This window comes from Cebus imitator, unplaced genomic scaffold (assembly GCF_001604975.1).
Source record: "Cebus imitator isolate Cc_AM_T3 unplaced genomic scaffold, Cebus_imitator-1.0 Scaffold61, whole genome shotgun sequence".
NCBI classification, from domain to species: Eukaryota; Metazoa; Chordata; class Mammalia; order Primates; family Cebidae; genus Cebus; species Cebus imitator.
The window spans coordinates 3,529,621-3,548,113 of NW_016107376.1; the positions used below are offsets into that span (position 1 = coordinate 3,529,621).

The window sequence follows — 18,493 nt, forward strand, 5'->3', positions numbered from 1 at the left end:
ATAAATGATCCAGGCATGGTGGTGCATGCTTGCTGTTGAAGCTATTCAGGAGCCTGGGTTGGGAGGATCACTTGAGCCCAGGAGATTGAGGCTGAACTGAGCCATGATCATGCCCTACACTCAAGCCTGGGTGAGAAAGCAAGACCCTTTCTCGAAAGAAAAAAGCAGAAACAAGAAAAAACAGCATGTGGTCATTGTCTCTATTTGTACATTGTTTTTCATTGACATTTTCAAGGGGATTTATACCAATTTTCTTTGGAGAATTTTTGAGGTATTAAATTAGTTGAATATTCATTGCACTAAGGGAATTCACCATTCAGATCAGAACATATATTTTTTTTCTTCTGTGAATGCAAAGAATTACAAGTGTTCTGAACAAAATTGTTAAGCAGTTTATTTATAAAATCAGCAGAGAGTACTAGCATGCGTCATTCTATTATAGAGAAGCTTTTACTCTAGTGAGATGATAATCTCTTAGAGAAAAGGAAAAGGCTGGAGAGGAGGCGGGATCTGTCAGCTTAAAGTCACAGCATCAAAATTCCTCAACCCCTCAGTCCAGGTGAAGGGAGTCTGTGCAAAACTGTCCAAAAAACCTCACTATTCGTGCGTCCTTCTTCCTCCGTGTGTTGAGGTTGAAGGGAATTCTGCCACTTCCACCTACTTCTGTTGTTACATCTGTCACCATCATTTTCCTACCTTATCCCAGCCCCCCAGCTGCAAAACAAACTATCATTTATCACAATGCCTGCCTGACTCCAAATGCTGAGATCTAGTATAATTTTAAGCATCTACAAAAAAGATGAAAGCGTCCTTAGTCAAATGTAATCCGTGTTTGTGTCTGGCATCAACTTTTTAAATTTATTTTTAAATTTTTGTGTGTTTATTTATTTTGAGATGGAGTATCGCTCCGTCACCAGACTGGAGTGCAGTGGCGTGATCTTGGCTGACTGCAACCTCCTCCTCCCAGGCTCAAGTGATTGCCTTGCCTCAGCCTCCTGAGTAGCTGGGACTACAGGCGCGCACCACCACACCTGGCTAATTTTTTGCGTTTTAGTAGAGACGGGGTTTCACCATATTGGCCAGGCTGGTCTCCAACTCCTGACCTCAGGTGATCCACCTGCCTCAGCTTCCCAAAGTGCTGGGATTACAGGTATGAGCCACTGCGCCCGGCCTTATTTTTTTTTTTTTTTAATCGACGGGGTCTCGCTGTATTACTGGGCTGGAGTTCGGTGGCATAATCACAACTCACTGAAGCCTCAAGCTCCTGGGCTCAGGCAATTTTTCCACCTCAGCCTCCCAAGTAGCTGGAACTACAGGCACGCACCACCATGCCCAGCTATTTTTTTTTTTTTTTTACTTTTTGTAGAGATGGAATCTCCCTATGTTGCCCAGGCTGGTCTCCATCCTCTGGTGTCTACCACTTTGGTCTTCCAAAGTGCTGGGATTACAGTCGTGAGCCACCATGCCCAGCCTGGCACCAACTTTCGAGAATTTAACATTCCAACTATTGGAAGAAAGGTAGAAGATTGCTAAAGGTCACAGTTAAGAGTTTCGTTTCGTTTCGTTTCTTTTTTTTTTTTTTTTTTTTTTTTTTTTTTTTTGGGTATCAGAAATATGTCACACTCCCAGTAGAACCCTCTGTGAATCTGCCAGGCCAGTGGGTTGGGATCGATTGGCAGGACAGAGCCTTTGCCTAGAAATGGCTGGCTATATTTCTGTAGTCTTTCAGCCTGAGCACCATGCTGCTGGTCAGACATTCACGGCTTGCTGTGTTCATGTTTCCACCAGACAGAAACAGAGAACACAAGCTGTAAAGAATAGTGGCTGGCCCAAGTATGGTTGCTCATACCTGTAACCCCAACACTTGGGAAGCCAAGGCATGTGGATCACCTGAGGTCAGGAGCTCGAGATCAGCCTGGCCAACATGGTGAAACTAAAAATACAAAAATTAGCAGGGCATGGTGGAGGGGCACCTGTAATCCCGGCCACCCAGGAGGATGAGGCACAAGAATTGCTTGAGCCTGGGAGGCAGAGGTTGCAGTTAGCTGAGATCCTGCCACTGTACTCCAGCCTGGGCAACTCCATCTCTGAAAAAAGAGAAAAGAACAATGGACTTAAAACTAAATACAGTAAAATTGCCAAAATGATACCATATCCTCCTATATAAAAGCAACATAATGCATGGTTTCGATTACTTTAGACAACATTGTGACACTTACAATTTAAGTCTAAAGACTTACCTTAAAGATAAAATGAGACAGGTATAGGATGTGTATTAATTGTTTCAAAAGCCATGTGGATATGTACAGTTATTACAGATTCTAACTTTTTTTAAAAAACAATTAATAAAGCTCACCCTTGGAAATTAGTTAATTATGAAAATGTGTGAAAATGTAGCCACAAATTAGCAGATGATTGTTTATCGTGTTCCTTTTAAATTGTTCATCATTGCTATCATTTGTTTTAGATGGGACTCTAATTTTTCCTTAGTAAACAGGAAGCTATTTAGAGCTTGGTTTGTACAGTATCTTGAAAAAAGTCATTCTAATATGATAGTATACAGAAAAATACATGAACAAACTCCTAGCCATCCAGAATTGGAGGAAATTATCTGTTTATTATTCTGATTAACAATTTTTCATTTTCCATAGTTCCGTTTATAATTTATAGAGGATGAGAATATGTTGCGTATGAGAGTGCTTTTAATTTTAAAAGATTAAATTGTGAACTTATGGATTTTATATTACCTCAAAGTCATTATTAGGCAATTAATCACCATTATGCACTGTTAGAGACTATTTTAATTTATTTGAATGTGGTTAGGATTCTGGACAAATGAGAGGTACCTATAACATAATAGGTGAATCTGTTCCTATCTGTCTTATCACCCTGTTTTGGGGAGTTAGGATAGTCCAAGCAGTGCATCTGCTAGCTTGCTTTTTGTCTGTGATTTCCTCATGGAGCCCTGGATTACTTTTCATGCAGTTAGCATTAAAAAACTTCAGTAGGCTGGGTGTGGTGGCTCATGCCTACCATCCCAGCACTTTGGGAGGCCAAGGTGGTGAATCACTTGAGGCGAGGAGTTCAACACCAGCCCAGCAACGTGGTAAAACCCCGTCTGTACTCAAAATACAAAAATTAGCCGACTGTGGTGGCAGGTGCATGTAATCCCAGCTTCTTGGGAAGCTGAGGCAGGAAAATCGCTTGAACCGGGAGGCAGAGGTTGCAGTGAGTCAAGATGGTGCCACTGCATTCCAGCCTGGGTGACATAGTGAAACTGTGTTTCAAAAAAAAAAAAATAAAAAGAGAGAAACTTCAGTAAGCACAAGAGAGCCATTGTCCCCTTTCTAGGGGGACCAGCTGGCTCTGTGATGGCTGCTTTTGGGGGCATCTACATGATCCTCTGCTGGGCGGTCACAAGAGACAAACTCCACTAAGGCAGGGGTCTGTTTTGAGTTCTCTTCTCCTTGGGAAGGAGAAGAGGGTTGGTTACTTCGTGCATATCAGTTTTTTGCCCTCCTCTCATTCCCCTGTAGTAGCTATCATCACCCCTTTGCAAACATACTAGCCCAAAACATGGACTGTTAGCTGAGTAAGACAATAAATCAAACTCTTAGTCATTTAAAGAAAAAATAACTACAAAAATGCCGCTCTTGTGTTCTGCCAGATTAACACACACAGATTTTTAGAATTAAGGGCCTCTTTATATGAATAGATATGTACTATATTAGTATATCCTCATATAATTGAGCCCAATTCAACTGTTTGAAGCAGCCATTTCATAATTAGGGTTTTTTAAATATTCTATCGAAAAATATTTAATTAGCAGGTACTTGGCTACTTTTTGAAAATGTTTTATATGTGGCAGCCTTCAGGGTGGGCAGTTTATTTGTGATATTCATAGTTTTTTTTAAAAAGCAAATTTCACATTCAGTGCCTTCGTTTTTGATCTTCTCTTCTAAAACCTAGTTTCTAATTTTCACTTCTTTGTCTCTTGTTTAAGCCGCATACATCCCCTTTATTAAAAATAATCCTTATATATTTATCAGTGTCTGTTGCGGCTGTGTGTTTCTCTTTCTTTAAATTACCATTAAGCATGCTTTTGACTTTTGCTCTTAAAATACCTGTGAACCTCCTCCTCCTTCCCTCGCCCCCTTTTTTTTCTAACCAGTTAACCCATTACTGAAATGAGAGCAATAAAGAACTAAAAAACTTACCGGAACGTTTTCATTCACGTCCGTGCTTGACTTTCACGGTGACCTTCCTTGGAGTACATTCTCAGGTTCTTCTGAGTCTAGGGCAGAGAAGATGGACGATCTGATTTATAGGCTCTAATGGACTCCAAGAGGAGACATGGATGCTTGAAAGAAAACAATGAATTCAGTGTGTCAGCAGAATTAAAATACTGGGGATGACTTAGCTTCATGAAGACAGGAACTTGTTCTGTTAAGCAGGAGGGGTATGGCCGGTAGGATGTTGAGGTATAGAGATTGCTCTCTTTGGAGTAACATTTTGGGTATTAATCATGTCCCATTCATCATTTCTCAGGTGGGAGCTGCTCTCCGTTCATCTTTTGTTCCTTCCACAGGGGAACATGTTGGGTGGTGTCATTTGGTTGCCGGTTAACATAAAATGATGTGCTTGGTTGGGCTGTTGAAGCTCACATCCTACACACTCCTTTGTCTTTTTAAACGGTTGCTGAGTTATACAATCACCTGTTAACTCTTTATTTGATGGTGGTTGTCTCTTTGACCTCTTTTATTTCTGGGAAGCAGAATTATGATGGAATAGTCACCACTTGTGAAGTTTCCAGAGGTAGATGTTTTTTCCACCCCGGGAGGGGCAGTCACGTTGAAGTCAGCATCCTTGACAAGATTCTTTGTGAAAGAGGGTAACTTACACTTTTCACATTTCCATCAAGGAAGGTGGATAGCAACTCCAAGCCATTTTAAAAGCTGACAGGTTAACTCTTGTCAACAAGTTAACAAAAGAAGCGGTTTGACAAATGTTAGGCTGAAAATGCATCCGTTGAAAAAGGTATTTGGCAAACAGGCGTCATCATGAAAACTGCAGTTTGCCTGGCAGTCCTAAAGCCTCATTTCCAGCATGGCATCACTCAAAAGATGCTTCCTCGACATTCTGCCTGTCTTTTTCAACTTTCTTTTCTCTTTCCGGAAAAGTTCCCCACTCATTTGTTTTTTTTTGTGTTCCATTTTTTTTAAATCTTAAATGAAGACCAGCCATACTCTTACTCATATTAGTTAATAGAAACATTTTAACAAAGCAATCTTTGGTGAATAGTGGGAAACCATGAGAAGAAAGCTGAGAATTACTTTTTATTAGAAATGTAGCCAAATAAATCATCCTGTTTGATTTATAAAGAAGCATTCTTTTGGCTATTGGTTATTATTTTTCAAGTTGTTTTATTTGTGGAATTAAAGCTAAGTAATGTTTTATTTTTCTTCTGCACTCTGTGCAAACCCGTTACAAGCTATAATGGACATAAATGGACTTTATTAAACAACTACTATGTCCTCTAATGACTGCTGACTCAGAGGCCTTGAAATTCTTTAAATAACTTCACCCATATAACTGGTGCACCAAAAGGCTAGAGCATTTCAAACCTAATAGGTGAGCCCATTCATTTTAAAACAGACCTTTGCTACTGAAAATTATCTCAAAGAAAAACTTTATAAACATTACCCGATGAAGTATAAATGGATACACGAAGCTAGCAGATGGTTTTATAAATATCTTCACAAAGATAGAGGAGAGGGTTAAATTTCCAGGATCTTTCTAGTGGTTAGTAAATTTAGCATAGTGACAATCAGTGTGTAGAACAATGTAGAGTCTTCTTTTTCATTGCTATATCTGAAAATAGCTCAAATTAAGCCACAGAAAAACAATATTTCTGTGTAGTAGACATGAAAATGAAGAACAATTTTTCTTTAAAGCTTTTTGTTTTTTTTGTTTGTTTGTTTGTTTTTTTCTTAGGGACAGAGTGTCACTTTGTCACCCGGGCTGCAGTGCAGTGGTATCATGATAGCTTACTGCAGCCTTGATCTCCAGGGCTTAAGCAATCCCCCTGCCTCAGCTTCCCTAGTAGCTGGGACTACAGGCATACCACAACCCCTGGCTAATTTTTATTTTAGTGTTTTGTGGAGACGCGGTCTTGTTATGTTGCACAGGCTTGTCTCAAACTCCTGGCCTCGAGATTTTCCTGCCTCAGCCTTCCAAAGCACTGAGATTACAAGCAGGCACCACCGCACCTGGCTTTTAATATCAAGATTGTTTTCATGTTTTAGAAGTTGATTATGTATTCTGTTTCTGGTGATACATATTTTCTTTGTAAATGCTACATATGTGTATTCTTTTTCTTTTTTAAAGTTAAAAATGCATTATTACATTTTATCCATAATACATGATTTCAAGGTTTGGCATCTCTGGACCTATTTGCAAGAAAATATTAACCAGTATTACTAAAAAGTATCATTTCACCAGTATTGCTTAAAAATATCAGAGAAAAGGGAAACCCATATAATATGTTATATTTGAGGTGGTATTGTGTCGTATCTCTTATTTCATGTTAACTGCAGTGACAAAATTAGGTAGCATCACATTTTAAAACACAAACAGCTCCAGAATGTTTATCTTACTGAGTAAAAGTAAGCCAATATGTGATACTGGCTTTGAGGGTTGGGTACATTGGCTCATGCCTTTAATCCCAGCGCTTTGGAAGGGTGAGGCAGGAGGATTGCTTGAGTCCAAGACCAGCCTGGGTGACGTAGTGAGACTTCCTCTGTAAAGAAAATGAAAAAAAATTAGGCATGGTGGCACGTGCCTGTAGTCTCAGCTACTCAGGAGGCTGAGGTGGGAGGATCCCTTGAGCCCAGGAGGTGAAGGTTGCAATGAGCTGAGATCACATTGCACTCCAGCCTCAGTGACAAAGTGAGACCCTGTCTCAAAAAAAATTTTTTATAGTACACTTTTGATTTTTGGTTTCATTGCTCAACTGTTTCTATATGTGGTCATGAGCTATTAATTACCCTGGTAAATTGATACCTCCCTTTTCAGTATGACAGGAGGAATACAGATGATGAAAGGAAGAATACGTAACAGTGTTTTGGTAGATTGCGCTCTTCCAAGTGTTTTGGTAGATTGCTTAATGTATTTTGTGTTTAAAAGGATTTTTTCTTTCCTGCATTGTAACTTGGTTAACACTATTACTCATATATACTTCACAGGTAGCTAGTATTTTCCCCTTTTTGGCATTTTCATAATTTGTTCAATATATGATGTTTTCGCAGGCTTTTGAGGCTTTATTTTGCTGTAATTTTGTAGCTCATGCAAAATGATTCAGGTTTTTTTAAGTGGAAGGCGCTTCTTCCCATTTGATATTTCCAGGACACTTGGATTCTGTGAGTTATGGCTGGGAACTTCCATCCCCTAAACCTGTGAAGGTCAAAGGCGAAACTCTACTAGGGCTTAAAAACCAGCTTCAGGAGGCAAGCTGTATTTCTGAAGGCATCTAGTAAGACCCCTTTTTATAGGTGTCCTACTCTAGAATGTGTTTCACTGTGATATGCAATAGATGCAAATAAAGACTTGGAAAATGTTCCCTCTCATAGCCACATTCCTTTCTCCCCTACTTCCCCCTGGTCCTCAGATGTGCTCCAGCCTCAGCAGTCTGTGCTGGAGCTCTGACTGGGCCCTGTGGGCCCAGGTTTGACCAGTGAGAAAAAACTCGATGCTCCTTGTCTTTTGACTCAATACAATTCGCATTTTATTCAGTGACTGGTGCACTTATCTTTGAAGAGTTGTATATAGCTATTAGAGGAGCATAGGGGAAAAAACTACAGCTGCTGCAACAAAGGGAGAAGGGAGATTCATCCTGAACCTTGCACTACAAAAGGCTTTTACATAGGACTTTAAAGAGTGAAAGGATCTCTGTTTCTCTCTGTCTGTCTCCTCCTCCTCCGGTCCCCTCTGTCCCCTGTTCCCTGCTGTATCCCCCTCACTTGATTGTTGACTGTCAAGCCTGCATTTGGCATGCCTTATATAGCCCCTAATGTGCAGCATGATACATTACAATATCAGTTTAAGATAAATAGAATATGGATAATTTGTCCCACTTGACAGAAGGAAAATAAGTATTAGCTAAACTCCATTCACACGCCAGAAAAAAACCCAAACAGCGAAATGTGTCAGGTTACCTTCTCTTCAAGAGGAGCTATTCTGAGCTCCCTTTTGGATGCTGTTCATTTGATGTAATCATATTGAACTATTGGCTGTTGACCTCAATGAAGTGAACTTGGTCAATTCTACATATTGATTATTAACTCCACGGAATCTTAAAAGTTCAATGCTCGATGCTTATTCAGCTAAGAGGAATTGTTGCCTGCATTTGCTCTTTTTATTTGAGAGATAAATTTAAAAGTGGCGCTTTTATAATCAAACAAAACTGTCTGTGGTTTCTGATCTTACAGAGTAATATCTTGTTTTATTACATGCTGTTTTTTTTATTGAGCTCTGGTCTCTTATTCTGGCTGGGCATTGTTGGAGGTTTTGTGGGTTTTTTTAAATTTTTAATTTTTGGCATTTAAGAGTTCTGTGCTGTCAGGTATTTCAGATTAGAATGCAAAATGCTGTGAAAGGAGTTTTAGTCAACTTCATCAGATAACAAACTTCAGTGTGAGTTATGTTCACAGGCATTTGTCAGTGCCTCAATGTATTCGTCAAGCATTAAGGAAATAACTTTCCATATTTTGTTCTACTGTGTTTGCATATTATGTCACATGTTTATAAGATGCTTGATATTTTTTAAAATGCAGTCAAGAAAATATTTTCTACTACAATAGTTCTCTCTGAGGCGTGTGAACCAGAGCAGCTCCATCTTGAATAGGAGCTGGGTAAACTGAGGCTGAGACTGGCTAGGCTGCATTCCCAGATGGTTAAGGCATTCTAAGTCACAGGATGAGACAGGAGGTCAGCATAAAATATAGGTCCTAAAGACCTTGCTGATAAAACAGGTTGCAGTAAAGAAGCCAGCTAAATCCCACCAAAACCAAGATGGCGACGAGAGCGACCTCTGTTCATCCTCGCTGCTGCACTCCCACCAGCGCCATCACAATTCACAAATGCCATGGCAATGTCAGGACGTTACCCTATATGGTCTGCAAAGGGGAGGCATGAATCTTCCACCTGTTGTTTAGCATATCATCAAGAAATAGCCATAAAAGTGGGCACCCAGCCGGTGTTCTATGGAGTGGCCATTCTTTTATTCCTTTACTTTCCTAGTAAACTTGCTTTCACTTACTCTGTGGATTCACCCGAATTCTTTCTTGCATGAGATCCAAGAACCCTCTCTTGGGGTCTGGATTAGGACCCCTTTCCTGTAACAGTTCGTTTTTAAATAATCTCACTTGGTTTTGTTTTGTTTCTGGTTTTTTTGAGATAGAGTCCTCCTGTGTCACCCAGGTTGGAGTACAGTGGTGCCACCTCGGCTCACTGCAACCTCTGCCTCCCAGGTTCAAACGATTGTCTTGTCTCAGCCTCCCAAGCAGTTGGGATTACAGGCACACACCACCATGCTTGCCTAATTGTTTTGTGATTTTAGTACAGATGGGGTTTTGCCATGTTGTCCAGACTGGTCCTGAACCCCTGACCTCAGGTGATCTGCCCACCTCAGCCTCCCAGAGTGCTGGGATTACAAGCATGAGCCATTGCACTTTGCCTAAATAATCTCATTTGGAGCATACCCAATTCTGTCCTTGTCACAAAAGCAAATCACTGTCTCAGGTTCTAGAGGCTGGAAGTCCCAGATCAAGGTGTCGGCAGGGTTGGCTTTTTCTGAGGGCTGTTAGGGAAGGGCTTGTGTAAGGCCTCTCTTCTTGGCTTGCAGGAGGCTATTTTACCTCTGTGTTTCTTCACATCATCTTATCTCTACGTATCTCTGTCTCTGTGACCAGAGTTCCCCATTTCACAGGGACATCAGTCATGCTGAGTGAGGGTCCATGCTAATGACTGCATTTTAACTTGATCTTTGTAAAAACTCTGTCTCCAAATATGACCAATGAGGACTAAGCTCTGTTATTTTTATCTTGCCCAAATTCCTATCTAGGAGGTTAGGGAGCCATGCCCTACAGACCATAAATTCTCATCACATGTGTTTTATTTAACCCTATGTATCCTGACCGACTTTCCAGTCTCACTCTGGCATAGACAAAGAAGAAGATAAAAATAGTTTACACCAAAACATGTTTCTTTGCCATATTTTGAAATGGCCCTGCAAAGCCATCCTTTGTGGGGGAAAATGTGTGTCTGTAAAGAATCTCTGCTAATGTAGCTAGATCTTTTTCCTTCAACGCCCTCCCAATCTTGAGGAGATTAACTGAGAGTCTAGCACCTTTTATAGGTCTGAATAGGGGACATTTGCCATCTGTTGTTTCAGGAACCTCTGTCTCCACAATCCCTTATCGTAACCCGAGCTTTTCCTTTGTATTAATCCCAGGTCTCGAATAAGATTTCTTGTTACTCAGGTGCCCAGAAATGCCATTCAGTTCTTTATGAATTCATTCCTTCTCTTTCCTCACTTCATCTGTAGCCCCCTACACCTTCACAGGGAGGCACATTCTGTTTATGAGCCAGTGCGTTTAAATGCCTCTCTAAGTCTTGGTCCACGCCCCCACCACACACACATATACCCCATCCCACTCTTAAGGCTTGGGTTTCAACATCATGTGATTCTCCAGAAATGCACATTTACCACTGTTTCATTATAAGGAATGGCGGAGGGATCCGTGTTGGATTTTTAATCTTTTAAGAATGGACCCTATTAAAAGTTGCTTCGACTTTGAAGATGTGTCAGGAATGAAACGTACCTAACAAACCACCTCTTGGTAGGGAATTCATGAAGGGAGGGTTCCACAGAGCAGCAGCCCACGTTGTTTTCTTCACTAGAATTGTAAGGAGGGCGTGCACGGGATGGAAGGTCTTTGTATCTGCATCATGTGATGGGACCCCCTCCAGTAGGCGTGGAACCTGGGACCTGTGTGGTCCTGTGTGATGGCTGTTGGAGTTTTGTTATGGGAAAGGAAGGGGTCCCAATCCAGACCCCAAGAGAGGGTTCTTGGATTTTGCACGAGAAAGATTGAGGGCGAGTCTGCAGTGCAAAGCAAAAGCAAGTTTATTAAGAAAGTAAAGTGGTGAAAGCACAGCCACTCCATAGACAGAGTAGGCCATTCCCAAAAGTAAGAGGAGGAATGCATCCACCCTAGGTGAAGTACCGTGTGTGTGTGTGTGTGTGTGTGTGTGTGTGTGTGTGTGTGTGATTTTAAAAGACCATGGGAGATGTGCTCTGCTACAAGGGTTTGTGATAAAGGATTAATTTTCTTAATTACTATTACTATATTATGCAAGAGTCAATATTATCCTTAAAGCAAAATGAAGAATGTCTTTGTTCTCTAGGTATTGGGATATTAGGACAATCCCAAGCCTGGGTCTGCTTAGTAAACATTATCCATCTGTTCCCATAGCTGTAAGCATCTAGGAATACCTAACTTCCTGGAAATGCAGCCCAGCAAGTCCCAGCCTCAATTTCCTAGCCTCACTCAAGATGGAGTCACTCTGGTTTGAACGCCTCTGAGGGTTTTGCCCTATAGAGTGTGGAGTCAGATTTCCGGTCCCATCTTGGGGCTCTGGCCAACACTTCTAGAGCCCTCATGATTTGTGTCTCATTTTTCCTACTTCGTTCCAGGGGATCTGTGGATTAGTGGGTAGCATCAAGAGACATGGAATTCTCTTCTCATGTAATTAAAGCTGGTTTGCTTTCTCAGCATGCTGAGAGAGATCAAAGGCGGAGTGCTTATTTTCATAGGATGCTGCACCATGCCATCAGGACACCGTGACTCTTCTGTGAAGCACTAAGGAAGAAGGGGAAGTAGGGAATATAGGACCTGTTAGAGGAAAAAGGCTCCAGGTAGAAATGGATTGAGTTTTCTTGTAAGTTTGAACTTTTTAAAATCAAAATAACATTTTTTTAAAAAACATACAGATAGCACATATATTTATGGCATGCACATAGGTCTGTTCTTAGATTACTTATCTTAGAGGTGGCTTCTTATGCCAATTTTCTCATTGCAAATGAAGCAAATGATCTCAGCCCATCCACCTCAGCTTCCCCATCTGCCAAGCTCAAGTTTCAAACTAGATCATCTCAGAGGGTCATCGCAGCAACGATTTCTAATCCTCACTTCTTTATTTTTCTAGGAAACATATTTTATTATTGACATCAATTCATTATTTTTTAAAAATTCAGTTTAATTCTTAAATTTGCCGCCCATCTGGATTTACTTTATCGATTTTTTTTTTTTAAGGCAATAGAAGACAATGATGACCCTGAATATAAATTGTCAGTGGAAAATGGATCCAAGGTAAAATGACCAGATCAACCTTTTTATTCCATATTTTATGGAATATCTAATAGATGTTTGGCAGTAACTTATTCTTACACATGAATTCCTGACACTTTCGATTCTTCAGACTTATTAATCAGTGTAGTCAGCACCAAAGCAATTTTATGAGACTTACCAGTCATCAAAAATTTATTATCAGATAAATCAAAGAAACAACGAGCATCTTAATAGGGTAGAGAAAGTGGCATGTAAAGGATCATTAGGACGGTGCTTTTTGTCAGTTGTGCATTATATTTACAACCAATATCTGAGAACTTACTCATAATTTCATGCAAATAGCAGGGTGATAGCTGCTGTCTTAGGTAAACCCTTTCTCTGTTTTCAGCAGAATGTTGTGTTTGGTGGAACTGTGAGGCTAAGACAGCTAAATAGACACAAGCTAGGAAGCATCGTTTCCCAATGTTAAGCCTGTAGCATTTATTTTAAACAGTAACTCCATTGTTTTCTGGATTTTATTACAGTTATCATCCAAAATTAAGGGTTACTGAGCTGAGCCCTTTCGCTCAGGGATGAGGTGTTAAATTTGAGCTCTTTGTTTTGTTGTTTTGTTTTTTCCTGACATAGTTTGAATATTTGTCCCCAGCCAAATCTCATGTTGAAATACAATCCCAAGTGTTGGAGGTGAGGCCTGGTGGGAGGAGTTTGGATAATGGGGGTAGATCCCTCATGAATGGCTTTTGACATCCTTTTGGTGATGTGTAGGCTCTCGCTCTGAGTTCACACAAGATCTGCTTTTTGGTTTTTGTTTGTTTGTTTGTTTTCCTGAGATGGAGTCTCACTCTGTCACTATGCTGGAGTGCAATGGTGTGATCTCAGTTCACTGCAACCTCTTACTCCCTAGTTCAAGCACTTCTTCTGCTTCAGCCTCCAGAGTAGCTGGTATTACAGGCGTGTGCCACCACGCCCAGCTGATTTTCATATTTTTAGTAGAGACGGGGTTTCACCATGTTGACTGGTATGGTTTTCGATCTAACCTTGTGATCCACCCGCCTTGGCCTCCCAAAGTACTGGGATTACAGGTGTGAGCCACCACACCTGGCCAAGATCTGGTTGTTTAAAAGTGTGTGCCACCTCCCTAACTCCTTCCCCTTCCCTCTCTTGCTCCTGCTTTTGCCACATGACATGCCTGTACCCGCCTCTTCTTCTGCCATGTTTGTAAACTTCCCAAGGCTTCCCTAGAAGCAAGCAGATGCCAGCACCATGCTTCCTGTACAGCCTGCAGAACCATGAACCAGTTGAACTTTTGAATGTGTTTTCTTTGTAAATTACCCAGTCTCAGGTATTTCTTCATAGGAATGCAAGAATGAACTAATACAGTCCCTGTTTTTTATTTTCTTTCCCTTCTTATTTTTTTAAACTTGAGCTCTTTGGAATGTCATGGAGAAATGGTGTTCATAGTTCCTTTCTTATGTCCAGGCTCTACGTGTACATTCTCTTGTGAGGCACAAGCCTGTGTCTGCTATATGCTCGGCACTGTCGATGACATCCCCTTAAAGATGTAATAAAAGACAAGATTTCTTAAAAATCCAGTTTTTGGCTGGGTGCAGTGGCTCACACCTGTAATTCCAGCACTTTGGAGGCCAAGGCGTGCAGATCACTTGAGGCTAGGAGTTTGAAATCAGCCTGGCCAACATGGTGAAACCTCATCTTGACTAAAAATACAAAAATTAGCCAGGTGTGGTGGTGTGTGTCTCTTGTCCCAGCTACTCTGGAGGCTGAGGCTGGAAAATCTCTTGAACCCAGGAGGCCAAAATTGCAGTGAGTCAAGATTGCAGCACTGCACTCCAGCCTGGGCAACAGAGTGAGACTCCCTCTCACTTAAAAAAAAAAAAAAAAAAAAAAGACTTGGGTCTTTATTGTGCCAGATGAGCATGTTGGGAGAAGAGTTTTTCCATCACCCTCTCCCAGCCCTGAGTGTTCCCACATTGCAGTATCCTCTAGGGCAGAAGGATGGTGGTGGTAAGTCACGTGGGAGCTGAGCTGGCAATAGAGAGCCTTCAGATAGAGCAACTGGAAACCGACTCAGAGAGACAAGGCCAGGTTGCATCCCAGCAGATTTACAACCTGCTTTCCACCTCACGTTCACATGTGCCAGCATCTTCCCTGTCTGGAATGTTCTTTCTTGCCATCTTTACTTATTGAGTACCCAGTTATTCTTCACGTCTCAGGTTAAATATCGCTTCCTCAGAGACCTTTTCTTGGAAGATTTCCCTACTGCCCATCAACTCTAGTTCCTTTTATCATCTTTCTTTAGGGCCTTTACTTTCATTAGTAGCAATTTTAATAATAATAATAATGGCTATCACTGATTTCCAAGGTGCCAGACATTATATGCCTTACATGCACTGTATGTAAGTTTCTCACTCAATATTTATTTGTGTGAATACTACCTATATTTTAGTTGTTAAGTGTGTGTTTTCTCCCATAAAAGACTGGGACCTTTTTGAAAGCAAGATTCCTTCTTGACTGGGCTTTGCACATCACATGCCTCCAATGTCTTACGTAACCTGACAGGTCACCCTTATTTCTGAACGGTAACACTATTCTGGGATCTGGAATGTACCAAGTTTATATAGTTCATTGTTTTGTTGATAGATAATAAACAGTACTTGAAACATTAAAATGTGTTCTCAGTATCCAATATGCAGTTTAGATTATGCTTTCCCTGTGTTCCTTCATTATTTTTATAGATCTTTTTACCACACTACTCTTAAGGTGCAAATAAAACATTTCCTTAACAAATAAACTAATTATGTCTGAAAGCAAGACTTTTTTTTTTCACTGACATCTGAGGGATCCGAGGTTCATTTGTCTGCTTTCTTTTTGTCCATTGATGGAATAGTCGTTGGGGCATGTAGAGTGTGTGATAGAGCTTGTAAATGGCTGGAATATTTCTGAAGGATAGTAATGGTAGTTATCTGTAGGGAAAGAAACTGGATGGCAAGAGGCAGGGAGGAGTGGGCGTATCCTCTTCACTCTTTATTCTTTGGACCTATTGAATGTCTTATTTTTACATTTATTCACTATTTAAAAGATTATTTCTTAAAGAAAATACTCCCCAGCTGGAAGTTTTTATTTCTCCATGAAGGTAGAAAGGAAGAAACCGCAAAGAATGTGGCTTTGTCACTGGTTTTGTCTACACTATCTCCCATTTTCATTCATTTGCCTAGATTGTGTGGAACTCCACTTTTTTGATCAGGGTACACTAAAAACTTTCAAGGTGGTACCACCTCTTAAAATGAGTTCTTGAATCTTGCAAAGAGACGATTTGAATGATAGCTTGAGAGAAGATTTCCTGCTTAATGCATTGACCATCCCATTTCTTGGCTTACGCGTTGTGAAATCTTGCACAGTTTATAACACCTGTCAGATAACATTAGGCTTTCCTGTATTCTTGGAAGACTCTATGGCGGTCTGTTTTTCCTTGAGAATCAAATGGGAAAAGATGGTCATTCATGAAGCTCTAACAAAAGAGAAAAATAAAGAAAAGGAAAGAAAATGGATTTCTGCCTTGAGTTTGTTTTGTTTTGTTAGGGGTATTTTCCCACCTAAAACTTCAAGTGAGAGATAGGCTTTTCTATTTTTGAAAGGGCATGAGGGTTTGAAATAAGGAAGAATGGATCTTGAAAGAATTGATTCTGTCTTAAAGGCTGGAAATGGGCTTTGGATTCCTATATATGAGGCAAGGATTTTTTTTGTGTGTTTCTTCTCTCCTTAATTTTTTTTTAGCTGTCAACTCAGATGACGTGTGTGTTTCAGACTGTTTATGTGGGATTATGAGCATGTTTAATCTGTTCTTGTGCATTCCCAATAGAAACTGTGTGAGTGGTATGATCTTTTAATAGAATGTGTCTTGCAACTAACAAATTTATTTTGGTGCGAAATTCTAGATAATTCCTAAGAAATGTAAATGTTGTCAATAAAAGTTTTTGTTTTGAAATACTTAAAATCTTGGAACTATATTCTGAAGACAGCCTGTGCTTCGTTTTTCTAAGTTTAGTTGAGACAGGGCAACAAGAAAAAATACTGGCCATAAAGTAAAAATATTCTTTATAATTTTTGGAACATGGTTAGAAAAGAACTGCACATGGGGAAAATGTTCCTTTTAGACCACTGTATGCACCCATGATACAAGGCGACTTGGGTTTACTGTGGTTTCTGTACTAAAAGTATTGAGTGGCTTTTTCTCAAAAAATTCAGAACATGCATTATAAAGTCAGCTACTCCCAACTTCCTACCCCCATTTTTATTCTCTTCATGCAGATTAGTGTATGAGACCATTTGCCTCAATTACACTAAGGAGAGAGAATTAACATTCTTTGAATTCTGCTAGGTTCCTGCCATGCACATCCAGGCCCTGGTGGGTTCTTTAAGAATTCATCTCCTATGGGCTCATGATTTCATGAGGTACAGGTATTTGCCTCTGCTTTCAGACAAGAAAACAGTCATCCGTGAAGGAAAACAACTGGTAACAGAGCCAGAAATCAAGTTCTGGCCAATTTAAAAGGATATTGTCTCATTTTCCATGTTGCTTTGAGTAGCATCTGTGAAGAAAATAAGGAAATGTTAAATGAATGTTGATACCTTGAAAGGGAAGCCAGTGTGTGAAGCTTAGAGGAATGTACATGACCATTTGACTTTTCTGGTTCTTGAATCAAATTCAGCCTCCTACAGGGCCTCATCCTCATACTAGGGTTGCAGGCACATGCAGCATTCAAGGGTGCTTAACGGTATTTGTACTGCCAGCTCCTTAGTCCCTCAAGGCTGCCTTCCTACAGTTCTCCCTGATTCTCATTTTTTAACCAGCCACTTACCTGGGTGGTTCTGGTATGACAAGTACAAATCTATCTTTCTGCTGGATACACCCTCTGATTTTGGATTAGGGATACTCAACCTGTACAACTGCGGCCCACAGTGGATGTGTACCACAGCTCTATAGGTTGAGTATCCCTAATCCAAAAATCTAGAATCTGATGCACCACATTTGAAACTTTTTGAGTGCTGACATGACACTCAAAGGAAGTGCTCTTTGGAGCATTTTGGATTTTCAGACTAGAGATACTTTTTATTTCAAAGTCTGAAAAAAAAATCTGAAATCCAAAAATGCTTCTGGTCCCAAGAATTCTGGATAAAGGATTGATATGGTTTGGCTGTGTCCCCATCCAAGTCTTGAATTGTAGCTTCCATAATCCCCACATGTTGTGGGAAGAACCTGGTAGAAGATCATTGAATCATAGGGATGGGTTTTTCTGCTGCTGTTCTCGTGATAGTGAATAACTCTCAGGAGATCTGATGGTTTTATAATGCGCAGTTCCCCCGCACAAGCTTCTTGCCTGCCGCCATGTAAGATGTGCCTTTGCTCCTTCTTCCCCTTCTGCCATGATAGTGAAGCCTTTCCAGCCACGTTGAACTGTGAGTCCATTAAACCTCTTTTTCTTTATAAAATTACTCAGTCTCCGTTATTTCTTCATGATAGTGTGAAAATGGACTAATACAGGGATCAACCTGTGTTGTTTTGTAACTGGGCTTCAGTCTGTTAATGCATATTAAAGGGTATGACCTTTCTCTAGAACAGTTAATGTTATGTCTCTCTTTTGGACTTCAGGATGGACTCCTGGCCTTTCTTGGCTCATGATATACCAAATGACTGTAATCAGATTGGCCAGGACAGTCTTTCCCAAGCTTTCTTCATGGTCCCTTCTTTTTCTTCATTTTATTAGCTCTAGACTCAGCCTCTAATTCTGTTGCTCAGCAAAGAATGGGCTCTTCTCAAGGAGCTCTGATCCACTAAGTGGAAAATAGTGTTAGACTCCGAATCTGAGGCCCAAGAAAGTTTTCCAAAAGAGCATGGAGTTAGAGGCAGGGCGATGTCAGGTCTGCCAGCTGTTTGAGTGACAAAGCAGAAAAATTACTTTCTACTCAAAGGAGCATGCGTTCATGTTGTTATTCTCCATTTACTTCTGTCTCTCTTACGTCTATTTTGTCCTTACTGTGTTACCAGAATTTATTAATCCAGTTCC

The 18,493-nt window shown here is 40.5% G+C and overlaps 1 protein-coding gene across 2 annotated transcripts in view; it reads left to right on the forward strand.

Annotated features, from left to right (window-relative positions):
• The window catches only part of RSU1 (Ras suppressor protein 1), a 229,195-nt gene that overhangs the window by 121,010 nt on the left and 89,692 nt on the right, over positions 1-18,493 (forward strand). The window lies entirely within an intron of this gene.